The sequence below is a fragment of the Sphaerodactylus townsendi genome, linkage group LG01 (genome assembly GCF_021028975.2).
Source record: "Sphaerodactylus townsendi isolate TG3544 linkage group LG01, MPM_Stown_v2.3, whole genome shotgun sequence".
NCBI classification, from domain to species: domain Eukaryota; kingdom Metazoa; phylum Chordata; class Lepidosauria; order Squamata; family Sphaerodactylidae; genus Sphaerodactylus; species Sphaerodactylus townsendi.
This window is the reverse complement of record NC_059425.1, coordinates 150,031,571-150,044,658: the sequence shown is the minus strand read 5'-3', so window position 1 is coordinate 150,044,658 and position 13,088 is coordinate 150,031,571. Positions and strand designations below refer to the sequence as shown.

The window sequence follows — 13,088 nt, the reverse complement described above, 5'->3', positions numbered from 1 at the left end:
GATCATCATGTGATGCATGATCTCACCTGGCTACGTGCGGAGAGGAGCGTAAGCGTCTGAGCCTAATCCTCACCTGGGGAGCAAGATCATTGTCCCTAAGCCTCGTGACTGAGGCCAGACAGTTCATGACCCGACTCATGGGGGATGAGAGTGGGGAGTGCTTGGTGCGACCAGAAGGCGTGGAGTCCGTTAGCGTCTAACGTTCTACCAGTGCTGCTGGGTCAGCAGTGCATTACTACATCTCCTCCTTTTACATTTTAGAAGGGGGGGGACCGAAATGCTAAGGGGTGATTTAAAGGGGCAGCTTGTCTCCTCCGCCGTCTGGTCAAGCTGACCGAGCTACTTGTGTAACATCAGAACTTGGTTGGGTAAGGGAAATTCGAGGGGCTTCTTACACCGTTACAGGCAATATTAGACACACATTAGGCAGAAACAAGATCCGATAGCAGAGGCACACAATTAAACCAATGCAAGAGCTGCACAATAGCACTCAACCATCCTCCCGGCAGCCAGCTCCAGAGGGCTGATACCAATGGGAGCAAAACATCATATTTCAGATTAGATACAACTTCTTGCAGCTCACGTACTTTCATATGAATCAATTGGGAATTATCAGAAAGATTAAAACAACACATATTATGTACATTCTCACAACCTTGGTGATGTAATAACAATAAGTAATCAATAGCTGCACGATTGTCTAGGGTAAAGCTTGGCCGAAGTTCCTGCTGCTTTCGGGAGGCCAGAGCCGCCCAGAGCAATGGAGGTAGGAGTGATGGACTTTGCAGGGCACAGGCCAGCCCGGCCAATAGTCTTAGCATTGTAAGAAGCGAGTCGGGGACTCCCACTGGGAAGTTGCGAGGAGGCGAACTCGCTTGGGAGAGGGGCTGTATTAAGCTCCGACAGGAGGGCCGAGGCAAGCGGGCTGGCGGGCGTCCCGGCTCCCGAGGTGGAGCCTGGGGTAGTGGTGAGGCGATAGTGAGAGCTAGAGGCGCAAAGAGTTCCGGCAGAGAGTCGGGCCGGGAATGTAATTAAAGCGTTCTCTCCCATGGGTCCAGAACCAGCCTAGAGAGCAGGATGTTTTCGAACACGGGGAATGTCCTCCATGTGTGTACAGTTCCAATTGGCCCGAGCCGATGAATGGGCGGAGTCGGTTCCCGGTTAGCTGCGGTGATGCGAGCGCAGGTGTTGGAGTCCGATGGTTAGCGACAGTCTTGGTGACAAAGGAGGCGCCAGCCGGGGGTTTGGGCAATGGTCCCCAGTCGGCGCTCATAGAGTACCTGATGGATGAGGCATTCATGAAGGGGCTTAGCCCAGAGCTCTGCTAGGAAGTCTGGGCGCTGCAGGCAGGGAGCAGGCAGGAACTTAGCAGGCTCCCGACCCTAGGTACTGGGCTCCAGGCAGAAAGATGAGGCGTTGGCAGCGGCAGCAAACTGCTCCCAGGTGTGGGTCTGGGGAAAGCTCGTCAGGGGCTGGCCCCGCGCCATCGGCAGGAGCCGGCAGAGCAGGCCAGGGCTGGTGGCCGCCGAGGTGGCGGTGATGATCGCATAAAAGAGAGCGCACAGAGGTTCTCGGTGTCTCGGGTGGTCTTGCTGGCGCCCAGCAGACTCTAGGAGCTTGGCTGGTGGTCAGCCTTGAGCGTCTCCCAGGTCATTCCCGGGTCTTTGGGCGTTGGCGGCCCGGCGTTCCTGTTGAGACGCTGGGGCGGGATCCTTTAGAAGATGTGTTCCATCTCGGGATGGGGTTAGTTTCCTCCTGGCGCCATTCCATGGGTTGGCCTGTCATGGCGAATGCGGAGTCCACAGGGACCTGTAGAGGAAGAGGACTGAAACACACCCCTTTTCCCCAGGTTATGGGGGGGGGGGTCCAGTCCAGGCTCAGTTCTAGAAGCGGATGGCGGAGGTCGGGATCGAGTTTTGTTTGAGTTAGGGGGTTTAGAGTTTAGAGTTTAATATAAGAAGGCTTGTTTTGCAGTCTGTGAAGGTTGCTTTTAATGCAATCCTCCTGGGGGCAACCTACTCCTCTTTTCTTTAATTGTTTGACAGGGAGGGCAGGAGGTGGCGACCCTGAGTGGGAATAGCTTCAAGCGTCATCAGGGTGCGTCCAAAGGCGAGGAGTCCGAGCCTCGAGGGGAGGAACAGGCGGTCCTGGGGATTGTGGGTATGCATGCTTAATCAGCAACACAAAGGGGGAGCTTTTAGGCGCCTTTTGGGGGGAGATGAGTGCATCGGAGAATGATGCAATCAGGCGCATTAGAGGCAAGATTCCTCATACACACAAACAAAAAAAAGGGGGGTTTCTTTGCAAGGGTTTTGCACTTACCGTGACCTTGGTGGCTACTTGCCAGGAAGCTGGATGGTGCTAAAATTTTGTGATAATTATCTTGGGAATTGCAGCCCTTGAGACCGCTCCTTAAGAGGCGGTTTGTCACTCTAGCCTTTAACATTGGTACTGATAAAGTTGCCAGGCTGGGCAGCTCCCATAACAAGCGGGTTTGGGTATTAGGGGCATAATGGTGGCAGCCTTTTAAACTGGGGCCTGTCCTGACAGTGCTGCGGTATCAGGGCGGGCCCAGATTTTAATCCCAGGGAGGGAGGCCAGTCAGCCAATTGGCCCTCCCGCCTCTACTGGTCGAAAAAAAAACAGAAGGAGAGGAGGAGGGAAACAGTTTTCTTCGGAAATTAGAAAGCATTTTCGGAAGACACGATTGGGATCAATGATCTGTAGCCGGCTTTATCCATCCCAGACCAAAGTCGCTTTGACCTGACTCATGAGGTCCCTTCCCAGAGATTGACATGGATGTCTAAGGCGATGGGGCGGGACTGTGAGCTGCCGCTCGAGTCCCTGGGCTGTTGACCGTGTGGGCGGATGCTCCGTCTGTGGTTTGTCCCACCCCCCCAGATGTGCGGGCAAGCCTCGGTCGGGCCACTGGGCCGGCCACTTTCGGCTGCTCTGATGGCAGTAACATCAGCGCGGTGTCCACCAGGCCCTTGAACATACAGCGTTCTATGGCGAGCTCCAGGTATGGCGGGAGGCTCCTGATGAAAGCGTCTCCACCGCTGCGGCGGTGGTGTAGGCTGCGCCATGTTGGCTGCTGGGGCTTGCTTAGCCTTTATTGGGTCGGCAGCCCGGGCAGCGCATGGGGCAAGAAGAAATCAACTGGCTGCCGGCAGCTCCGACGAGCAACTCCTGTGGGATGTTTGTCCAGACTTGGAGATGGATGGGTCCTTGGTGCGTGGAGTCGATCACTCCGGGGACGATGAACAGTCCCTGTTCAGCGGCAGAGGCCTTTGGCAGCACTAGCCCAATAGTCCCGGTAGGGATGGGCTCGTCATACTGGGTTGGGGCGACAAGAACCTCGTGGGGGAACTTAAAGGAGATGGGCTGGGTGCATGCGGCGAGATGCCGCGAGAGGGTGGTTTTGGCAGGGCCTTGGTGTTGTTTGGGTCTGCTCTAGTATTCTCCTCCTTGGTCCTGGGCTGGGGAGGCAGCCGGGCGGGAGTTTCCAGCCAGACAGTCGTTTCTCCAGTGGGAAGCCTTTCTGGCATCGTGGGCACCGGGTTTTAGGTGGCCTTCTCACCTCCCTGGGAGGACCCTCCTCCATCGGGTTGTAGGCCCCCGCGGGCTGCCTACACTCCCTTGAAGTGTCGGGTCTGCAGTTAAAGCAGTCATCCACAGGCTGCCTCCCGCCCGGTGGAGAAGTGCTGTGAGAAGGCGAGCTAGCTTGGTGGGCCCGGAGGATCCGATGTCCTAGCAAGCCTTAAGCATGTCGGGCCAGTTCAGGATTTTTTGCCCAGGCCATTGGATTGCCCTGCGGCACTCCGTGGAGGCGTTCTCTTTTCGCAGGCGCATGAGGAGCTTCGTTTGGAGCCTCTTAGCTATCTACCTGCCTCTTGAGCTTCCTGGAGCCTGTTCACAAACTTCGGCATAGGGCTCTTGGGGTTTTGCCGGATGGTGGAGAAACTCTGGGTTGGCTGGCGGCATTGGGGACTTTGATAAATGCCTTATAGAGCACTCAGAGGCGACCGTGGGGTGGCCTCAGGCAGGACAATCTGATGCGTTGGGGTTGGCTTATCGAAACCCGTAAAGCTGGCTGACTGTGTAGAGAAGCCGCCCGAGGCCAGCTCCTACTGATGCATTGCTGGCGGAACTTCGCTTTCCCAGATCACAAATTGTGCAGGGCTCAGGAGCATCGCGAAGGTGGTTTTCCAGTCGTCCGGAACCATTAGGTGATTCCTCGCGATTGCCTCCAGCATGCCTCTCCGCGTGGGGCTAGTGATTCCCTCGTCTACGCATGTCGGCTGCGGAGCTCAGTGAGGATGTTATAGTTTAAAGAGGTGGTACTTTCGACAACCCGCCGAATAGCTCCACCCTCCCCTCGGTATCATGTGAAATGGGCGGGGCATAATGCAAGAATATCGGCATCGTCTTCCGTCAGGGTTTTCTTTCTTCTGCAGATGTCGTGGCTATCACGTTCTGCGAGAGTTTGAAACCAGCGCCATTACCGATGGCTAATGAGGAGTGCAGTGAAACTGAGGAAAATGAAGGCGGAGCAAGGGAGAAGCTGACTGAGCCGGAGGATTTGAAAATGGGTGAAGGAGAACAGGGGGGGCAGAAGGAGGACGAGGCGTCCAATTTAGTGGATAGAGAAAATTCGGGGTTGAAATTGAAGGTGAAAGATCGAGAAGGAGGCTGACACTACAGCAAGGGAGCCATAGGTCTGCAGGCTGATGGCGACAAAACATTGTCTCCACGTCAGTAGCAGCGACATCGGTAGCGAGGCTCTGCAGCGAAGAGTCGCCCGATGTTTTCCCAGTCCCTTAAGATTCAATGTCCCCCTCTGGGTACCATGGACACTGAGCTTCCAATCTCCTCAACCAATTTGCGCAGCTCCCTTCTCTTCACGGGGGACCCTGCCGCATTTAAATGCGCTTTCAGTTCGATCAGCGTGCTTGTCATAAGCCCTGCTTTTGCAAGCTCCCCATACTCACCGGTGTTCCGTCCGGACGAGAGTGTCCTAGGGCCAGCGTGTCTCTGGATCGCCCGATCCAGAGGGACAGGCGATACGAAGCGGTGGTCCCTGGATCGCATGATCCAGCGGACTTCGGTGTCATGACCCTTCCCAGGCGTGACGGTGAGCAGGGTGGAGGTTGAGGATTCCCGGGTTTCGGCACCAGCTTGTAGTCGACCCGTGGTCGAAGCGTAAGAGCGAGGCGAGGCAGCGGAGATAACATCTGGTGGAGATGCGCCAGCAGCGGGAGCCCGGAGGAGTCCGTGTTCCTAAGCGAGTCTCCAGCGTGCTGGTTCCTGGCACCTTTTATTGTTATTCTATGGTGTAGGAGGAGGACTGGGGAGTTCGGGAGAGCCGGAGGAGGTGGGAGATCATCATGTGATGCATGATCTCACCTGGCTACGTCGAGAGGCGTAGCGTCTGAGCCTAATCCTCACCTGGGGGCAAGACCATTGTCCCTAAGCCCGGTGACTGAGCCAAACAGTTCATGACCCGTGACTCATAGGGGATGAGAGGAGTGGGGAGTCGCGGTGCGCACGACCAGAAGGCCCGTGGAGTCGTTGGCGTCCCAACGTTCTACCCGCGGTGCTGCTGGGTCAGCAGTGCATTACTACCACAAAGGGGAGGGAGAGGGTTATGGAGGGATCTAGTAGCGGCTCTGGCAGCTTTGAAGCCAGGCCTAAAAAATGGCCGCCCGCCATAACAACGACCCAAAATAGCGCGCCCGCTCTCCTGCACCAGCCGAGAAGTCACGATCTGGTGGGGCCTTGATGCAGCTTGAAGCCGAGCTAAAAATCACACCACGGAGCCGAGCGGCCCGTAGATCAACCGCCACACCAGCGAGAGGCACAAAGCCCGGCTCTCAGCTTCCCTCGAGCGGCAGGGAGAGGCGGCAGCACTCCTGAACCCTCCGCGAGGCCAGGAAGCGCTTTCGCAGAGCAGCCCGGGCGATGCCAAGCGCTGCGACTGATGATCGACTTCCTCCATCCCGACAAGCACCTCAGCCTAGCGAGCCGGACGCCGCCCGTTCAAAGTCGGCGCTTGCCCGTTTAAAGTAGGCAGGGTGGGGGGGGGGGGGGGGACTTCCCTGCAGCCCCCGCTTCCCCCCTCAAGTGCCTGATTCCCTTCTAGGCTGTGTAGGAAGGATCGTGCGATCCCCTCTCTCAACGAGGCCTCCCAAGAAGAAACGCTACCAGGCAGCAGTCTTCTTTCAAGCAGTCTCCTTTCAACTCTGGAAGCCTGGCCTCAAGAAAGAGGCGGGACCCTTGACGCCAGCCCTTTTATGGAGCTGCTCTGAAGCCCTGTCGCGATGCGGTACCCGGCCGCGTGACAGGCTCAACTGCCGGGCTTGAGGGAGGAGGGTTTCCATTCCTTCCTCCCCTGCAATCAACCGTCCCAGGCTGAAGCCTGGGGCCAGCGATCTAACACCTGCCATTTTACACTAAAAAAGTATAAGAACAACCTGATTAAATCCTTTCTTCTGTAGAGTTCTTAAAGGGACAGCAACCTTTTTCTCCTTTATGTCTGCTCCCTTAATTTCATTTTCCGGTTAAGACAGGCAAACCATCCCCTGGGTATTAACTTCCGCACATGTAGAATAATGCACTTTCAATCCATTTTCACTGTTTGCAAGTGGATTTTGCTATTCCGCACAGTAAAATCCAGGTGCAAAGTGCACTGAAAGTGGATTGTAAGTGCATTATTCTGCATGTGCGGAAGGGGCGCAGGAAAACAAAAGGCATTTGCAAAAGTCAGTCCAAGAACTTTACCATCTCAGCTGGAAGCCTTTTAAAAATAATTAATAATTAATCACAGCTGGAGGTAGGGTGGCATGGGTTGGGAAATTCTCAGAGATTTGGGGTGGGGCTTGAGAAGACAGCAAGGAATAATGGCAGCAAGACCACCTTCTGATCTCAGTCATCTGCAATTTCTGGAAATTTACAGGTCCCACCTGGAATCTGGAAACCTTAGGTTCTGAGCAGATAGGACTGCCATGATCTATGCTTTCCTGTTGGAAAAGCACCCCATTTATGACATTACATTAACATGCTCAGGTTTTCCACAGAATTCACATTCAATAGGCAGTCTTTAGGGGTCCTACCTTTTTGACTGACACACTGCGAGATATACGTGTCTCTACATGTATGTCTCTACACTTAGAAATGTGATGCGTGAACAGGTTCCTCAATGGAACACATATTTTTTTTAATGGCCATTAATACCCAACAGTCATTTTTGTAAAACTGTACTGTTGCAGATTCTTGAAGTTAAATCTACCTGCAGGATGGGGACTAAAAGGAATTTAAATTTGTGACCGAGAAAATGACAAGAAAATGGAGGGTTTTTTTGCTGGTTTGGACCAGTTGCTAAAAGAACATTTGCTGACAATGGGAGGCCTTAGGAGAACACAACCCTGCAGCCATTGACTTGAGGCATATCAATGCCAGTTTACTAGTATGCCTGGCAGTTCTACCACTTTCTCCGTCAATTAACTGATCACCTACTATTACTAAATTTCACCATTCCAGAACTGTCTCTGAATTCATATAACATAATCTAATCTGGAACACTCTAGCTCTTGGAAAAAGGAACATATACAGTGTAAATTGGAGGTCGAATGCAGGCAGTCTTGAAGAGTGAAACACTAGCACTGGTGTTTTCATGAGAACTGAAATCTAAGTAGGCTGACAGTCAAGTTAGAAACCCGTCCAAACCAAACACGTTACCTTACATAAAAAGGGTGCAGAGTCTGGAATAAGCGGCACAGATTGAATAATAATAAGTCATGTTTGCTGTATGAATTTTAAAGGTCATGTATATAAAGTGTCAGCTAGTTGCCTGCAAAACATCTGCTTGCAAAGGAGACGCATATGCCAAATAGCTGAAGTTCTGCTTAGAAGACAGTAATTATAGGACCAACATTTGATTGGAGGCTTAAATGCGGCCCTTTGCTACTGGTTTGGTTATTTTTGCACTATTGTAATATGTGATTCGTAATTTTGTGTGTGTGTAAATTTTGACCTTTGAAGATGACCTTTGGGTCGAAACATGTCAGATCAATCTTGGCAACAGTTTATGTGCTATTATTGGTTTTTTAAAATAGTATTATTGGAGATGCAACTTCTGGGTTTATATATCCATTGAAGTTCCACAATTTTAAAAGGATATAAATGTTTTTAATACAATTCTTGTGAGCACAGTGTAATAAAAATATTCTGTATAATAAAATTGTTCTGTATATACCTAAGGTTTTAATATTTTCTCAGCTTTTCTCAACCCTTTGGTTCCTGGCAATCTTTAACATGATATCCCTCCAAATATTTAAACATGGCTATCATGTCACCCCTTAACTTTTTCTTCTCCAGACTAAACATACCCAGCCCCCTAAGTCTCTCCCCATAGGGCAGTGGTGGCGAACCTTTGGCACTCCAGATGTTATGGACTACAATTCCCATCAGCCCCTGCCACCACGGCCATAGGGCATGGATTTCAGAACTTTTACCATTTTGGTTGCCCTTCTCTGGACACGCTCCAGTTTGTCAATATTCTTCTTGAACTGTGGTACCCAGAACTGGACACAGTATTCCAGGTGAAGTCTGACCAACACAAAATAGAGTGGTACTAATACTTTCCTTAATCTAGACACTATACTCCCTGCCCAGAATTGCATTGGCTTTCTTAGCTGCCATATCACACTGCTGACTTATATTCAGCTTATGGTCTACTAAGGCTTCCAGACCCCTTAATATGTACAGTTGTTAAGTCAGGTGTTGTGTTGCCCATCTTATATATCTGTGCATTTCATTTTTTTCTGCCTAAGTGTAGTACCTGACATTTCCCCCTGTTGAAATTCATTTTGTTAGTTTTGGCCCAGGTCCCTAATCTTTCCTGGTCATTTTGACTTCTGACTCTATCCTCTGGGGTATTAGCCACCCCTCCTTATTTGGGATCATTTGCAAATTTGATTAGCATGCCCTCTGTTCCATTACCCAAGTCATTTATAAAAATATTGTATAGCACTGGGCTCTGGACAGAACTTTGTGGCACCCCACTAATCCAGGGGTCTGCAACCTGCGGCTCCAGAGCCGCATGCGGCTCTTTCATCCTTGCACTGTGGCTCCCCATGGCTTGGGTCCTCCCCGTGGCTTGGGTCCTTTGGAGAGTTGCCCTAAGGGTTAATGGGAAAGAGTCCCTGTTCCTAGAGAGGAACAGCCTGAGACGGCTATCCCAAACCACTTCCGGCTTCCCTGTTCCAGCTGCCTGATTGGCTGATGATAACGTGGGGCGTGGGGGAGCACCGCTGGTGGATCTTCTTGAACAGGTGAGCGGCGAAGGGTGGGAAATGGGAGGGAGTTGCAGGAGTGCAGATTTTCAGCACAATCCTAACCTCAGTCCTTGCCCCTATGAATAGGGGTCAGGGTTGACCCTGCTTTAGGTGGCCTCATTTACCCCTCTCCAGGTCCTTCTTGGGGGGCAGGATACATGGGGGGACCCCAGCATGCACATGCAGTGAGTTGCAGGACCCCCCCAGCTTAGCCCCACACTGAGCCTCCAAAGGGCTTTCCTGGCGGATGGCAGCTTAGCTGAGTCCAGGTGAGAAAGACTGATGTCAGGTTTTTAAAAGGAGTTATTACCATGCAGCCCCTGCAAGGTTGCTTACTCATTGGGGCTGTTTGATGGGGAAGGCAGGGGTGGAGTGGGAATTGTTTGCTTCTGCTGCGTTTGCCAAGAAGGGCAGGGGCATGGGGAAAAGCCTTGCATGTAGATCTTGGAAGGAGTTTACTTCAAGAGTAAGCTTCAGTGGAGGAGTAAGCTTATAGATTGTGGAAGAGAGGAAGGCCAGGATCATCCCCTCAGCCAGTGGTTGGCAGGTTGCCAAATCCCGGGCAAATCCCAGGACATTTGGGGTAGATTTTCCAGAAGCTGTGCTCTTTTTAGGACCAGGGCTGAGAGCCATACTCAGTTGAGGAGGTGTGGCTATTGAGTCCCACACCCTCCATGGCAGACATTTTTCTGGTTGGGGGAGAGGCTCTCATTTCCCCCTGGAAAGTTGACAAGCCCCCATTAAAAGGCGGCACCAATTTTGATCCACCATCCAGGGTAGAATTTGAGGGGACAGGTTCTTAGAGGGGCATAATCAGTGTCTTTCAACTTACAAGAAAAGAGAAATGTGTGAAACGGGGATTCTATTGCTGGTCCTTTGAATCATGTACAAAACAACAGGTTTTACCTTTTTTTACCTTTTTTTTTTTGGCTTTGATGGGTAAAAATGGGCCCCAAAGAAGGGAACTTCTCCCTGCATGAGAATATATACAGTGTTATCTTCATTTTAGATGTCAAAAAGTATTTGAGGCTCCCAGTGTTTTCTTGTTTGTGGAAAACGGGCCCAATTTCTAGGACCTGGCATGAGCAGACATCTCCTTCCTCAATTCCCTGGGTATGAAGCCATCCTCAGGGGTTCTGCTGTGCAACTAGTGTATTCTCCTTGGTCAGAAATCTGTGGGAAAGAATGGAAAGAGGTCCCATGCCTAGATTGCCTCTTTCCCTTATCAGAAAGGTTACTGAAAGACAAACAGCAGCCAGGAGCCAGCGCTGGCAGCACTGCAAATCTCCTTGGCTTGGATCAGGCTTGGAGCAGCTCATTTAATGATGATGGATGAGATGATACCCATCATGGTTGCCACAGCTGGGTGTCTCCACTCAGATGCAGGGCCAGTGCTACAGAGGTATTCCCCCCTCCCACACCTGCATCAGGCCCTGAAGCAAATACATCACCAGTCATTTCAGACAAAGAAATGAGATTTGAGTAATACTCTGATTCAGCATATTAAAAGACAGTTTAACACGAAGTCTGAAGTTTGAGGTTAACAGACAATGCAAAGTCCTTCACTTCCAACAACTGAAAGCTTTAAATGTCCCAGGAGTTTATGATGTGTGGGAACTAACGTCATTATAGTAACAAGATGGCAAAAGATGGCTGGGAAACACAGGAAGGGAAGCATCCTGTAGTCCAGGGGTCTGCAACCTGCGGCTCTCCAGATGTTCATGGACTACAAATCCCATCAGCCCCTGCCAGAATGGCCAATTGGCGATGCTGGCAGGGGCTGATGGGAATTGTAGTTCATGAACATCTGGAGAGCCGCAGGTTGCAGACCCCCACTGTAGTTAAGAGAGAAATGAACGATTGGGATGTTGTGTGGTGTCCAGTCTGTATGGCTTTGTTCTAGTAGCATTTTCTCCTGACATTTCACCCGCATCTGTGGCTGGCATCTGAGATCCTCTGAAGATGCCAGCCGCAGTAGCGGGCAAAATGTCAGGAGAAAATGCTACTAGAACAAAGCCATACAGACTGGACACCACACAACACCCCAATGATTCCGGCTGTGAAAGCCTTCGACAATACATTGAAATGAATGATGTTGGCAATGGAGTTTTCAAGTACGGGCACCACAGTGCTGCATGATGGTCACTGGTTAAACAAGTGAGTTCAACAGCTTCAGTGATGTAAGGATACTTCTGTGATGCTGGAGGTCACACGCCTAAGAACACATTCCTGGAAGTAAGAGCCACAGAATACAACGGGACTTACCACTTTATAGAACTGCTTAGCATTTCTTTCAGACAGTATTTGGCCCAGGCTTGGTCCTGTTGGGAAGTGTTTCTTTTCTACCTTCCCACAGAATTATGGTGCACTTGTGCACCTCCTGTGGTTTCATGGCTTGTCTCTGACCCTGCCCAAATCTGCTTTGCCACAAAGTTGTGGGGCAAATCACAGCAAATGCTAAATGGCTGTCATGAGGGTAATAAAGTTTATAATGCCAATAAAGGCTTTGGAATTGGAATTGGTAATAAAGTTCAGATTTTGCCAGTTCATTCACACAGCAGCCATTTCCCCTGCCACTGCCCCCAGTAATCAGTAGTTCCCTCTTGATGGCATGGCACCCCAAGTCTTTCGATCAGCAAATGAACATTGTTATATCATTAAAATAATGTATCTTGCAGATTCTCAGATTTCCCAGATTTCATTTGTAAAAGTAAGTTTTTAAAAGTCTGTAGCCCTTTTCATTGCAGCAAGGGGAAAGCACATTAACAAGAAATGTAGCTAGACAATCTTTTTTAAAAAAGAAAGAAAGAGAATCTGAGCACACACTGTTGTGTTATAATGATATATTCAGCTGCTTTTTAAAAAATGAAAGAGACATGTTCTGGAGGCAATTCAGCTGGGAAAGAGTGAACAAAATCATATTTCAGTCGGTCCATCAGTGCCTCATTTTGCTTGATCCCATTCCTTCTCTACTTTTTTCATTGAGTAACCACATTGTAGCAAAGTGAGCTTTCCAATCTGTACCTCCCACTTCTTGAATTCTGCTGACATATTCAGCTTGCTTCCAGTTCTGTTACATCAGTACAGTACAGTAAACCTTTATTAGGCATAAAGTTCTGTTACATCCATACCCCCCCCCCCCCCCAATCAGCTTCCTGGTTCTTTAAAGTCATTGCCCCTTTCTCTTACGGCTACTGCAAACTGCCAGCTGAACTGTTTAACATGTCAAAACTGTGCAAAAAACAAACAAACCCTGACATGTTTGATCAGCTAGCCACGTGTTATTGCTTTTAAGAAAACCTTTAAGACAACTAAGTATGCACATACATTTACCAGTTACTACGAACCTTTCAGTCTGAATTTAAGGTCTTCTTCACCTTTCCTTGGAGACTCTCTACAGCTTCCTACTACAAGAAGGAATGATTCTTGTTGCTTTATGAATCTTTATTCCCTGCTCTGCCTACCAAGAAGCTGTCTCTTTCAGCCTGCGCTGCTGAGAGTGGGGGGAAGTAAATTATCCGCTGTAGTCATGTTCAAGATGTTCAAAGGTTAGAGCTGGCTCAAATTTCAAGGACTGCTAAAACAAGCAGGGAGTCTTGTTGCACAATTTTAAAATAAACGGTGCTTACCTAAGCTTGTGTAGATTCAATCTAACAGATACATTAAATTGTTGCATTCAGTTTGCACACACACACTTGGGTGGAGCAACACGGTGGAGTTAAAAGCTCACAAAATGCATTAAGCACAAGAACA

The 13,088-nt window shown here is 50.1% G+C and overlaps 1 protein-coding gene across 3 annotated transcripts in view; it reads right to left on the bottom strand.

Moving 5' to 3' along the window:
• LOC125433090 (glutathione S-transferase-like) overlaps positions 1-12,818 on the bottom strand; it is a 30,866-nt gene extending 18,048 nt beyond the window's left edge. For all 3 annotated transcript variants that reach the window (XM_048497433.1, XM_048497441.1, XM_048497451.1), the window contains exon 1: positions 12,683-12,818. The gene's annotated coding sequence lies outside the window, so the exon portion shown is untranslated. The remainder of the gene's footprint in view (positions 1-12,682) is intronic.
• Positions 12,819-13,088: the final 270 nt, after the last annotated feature.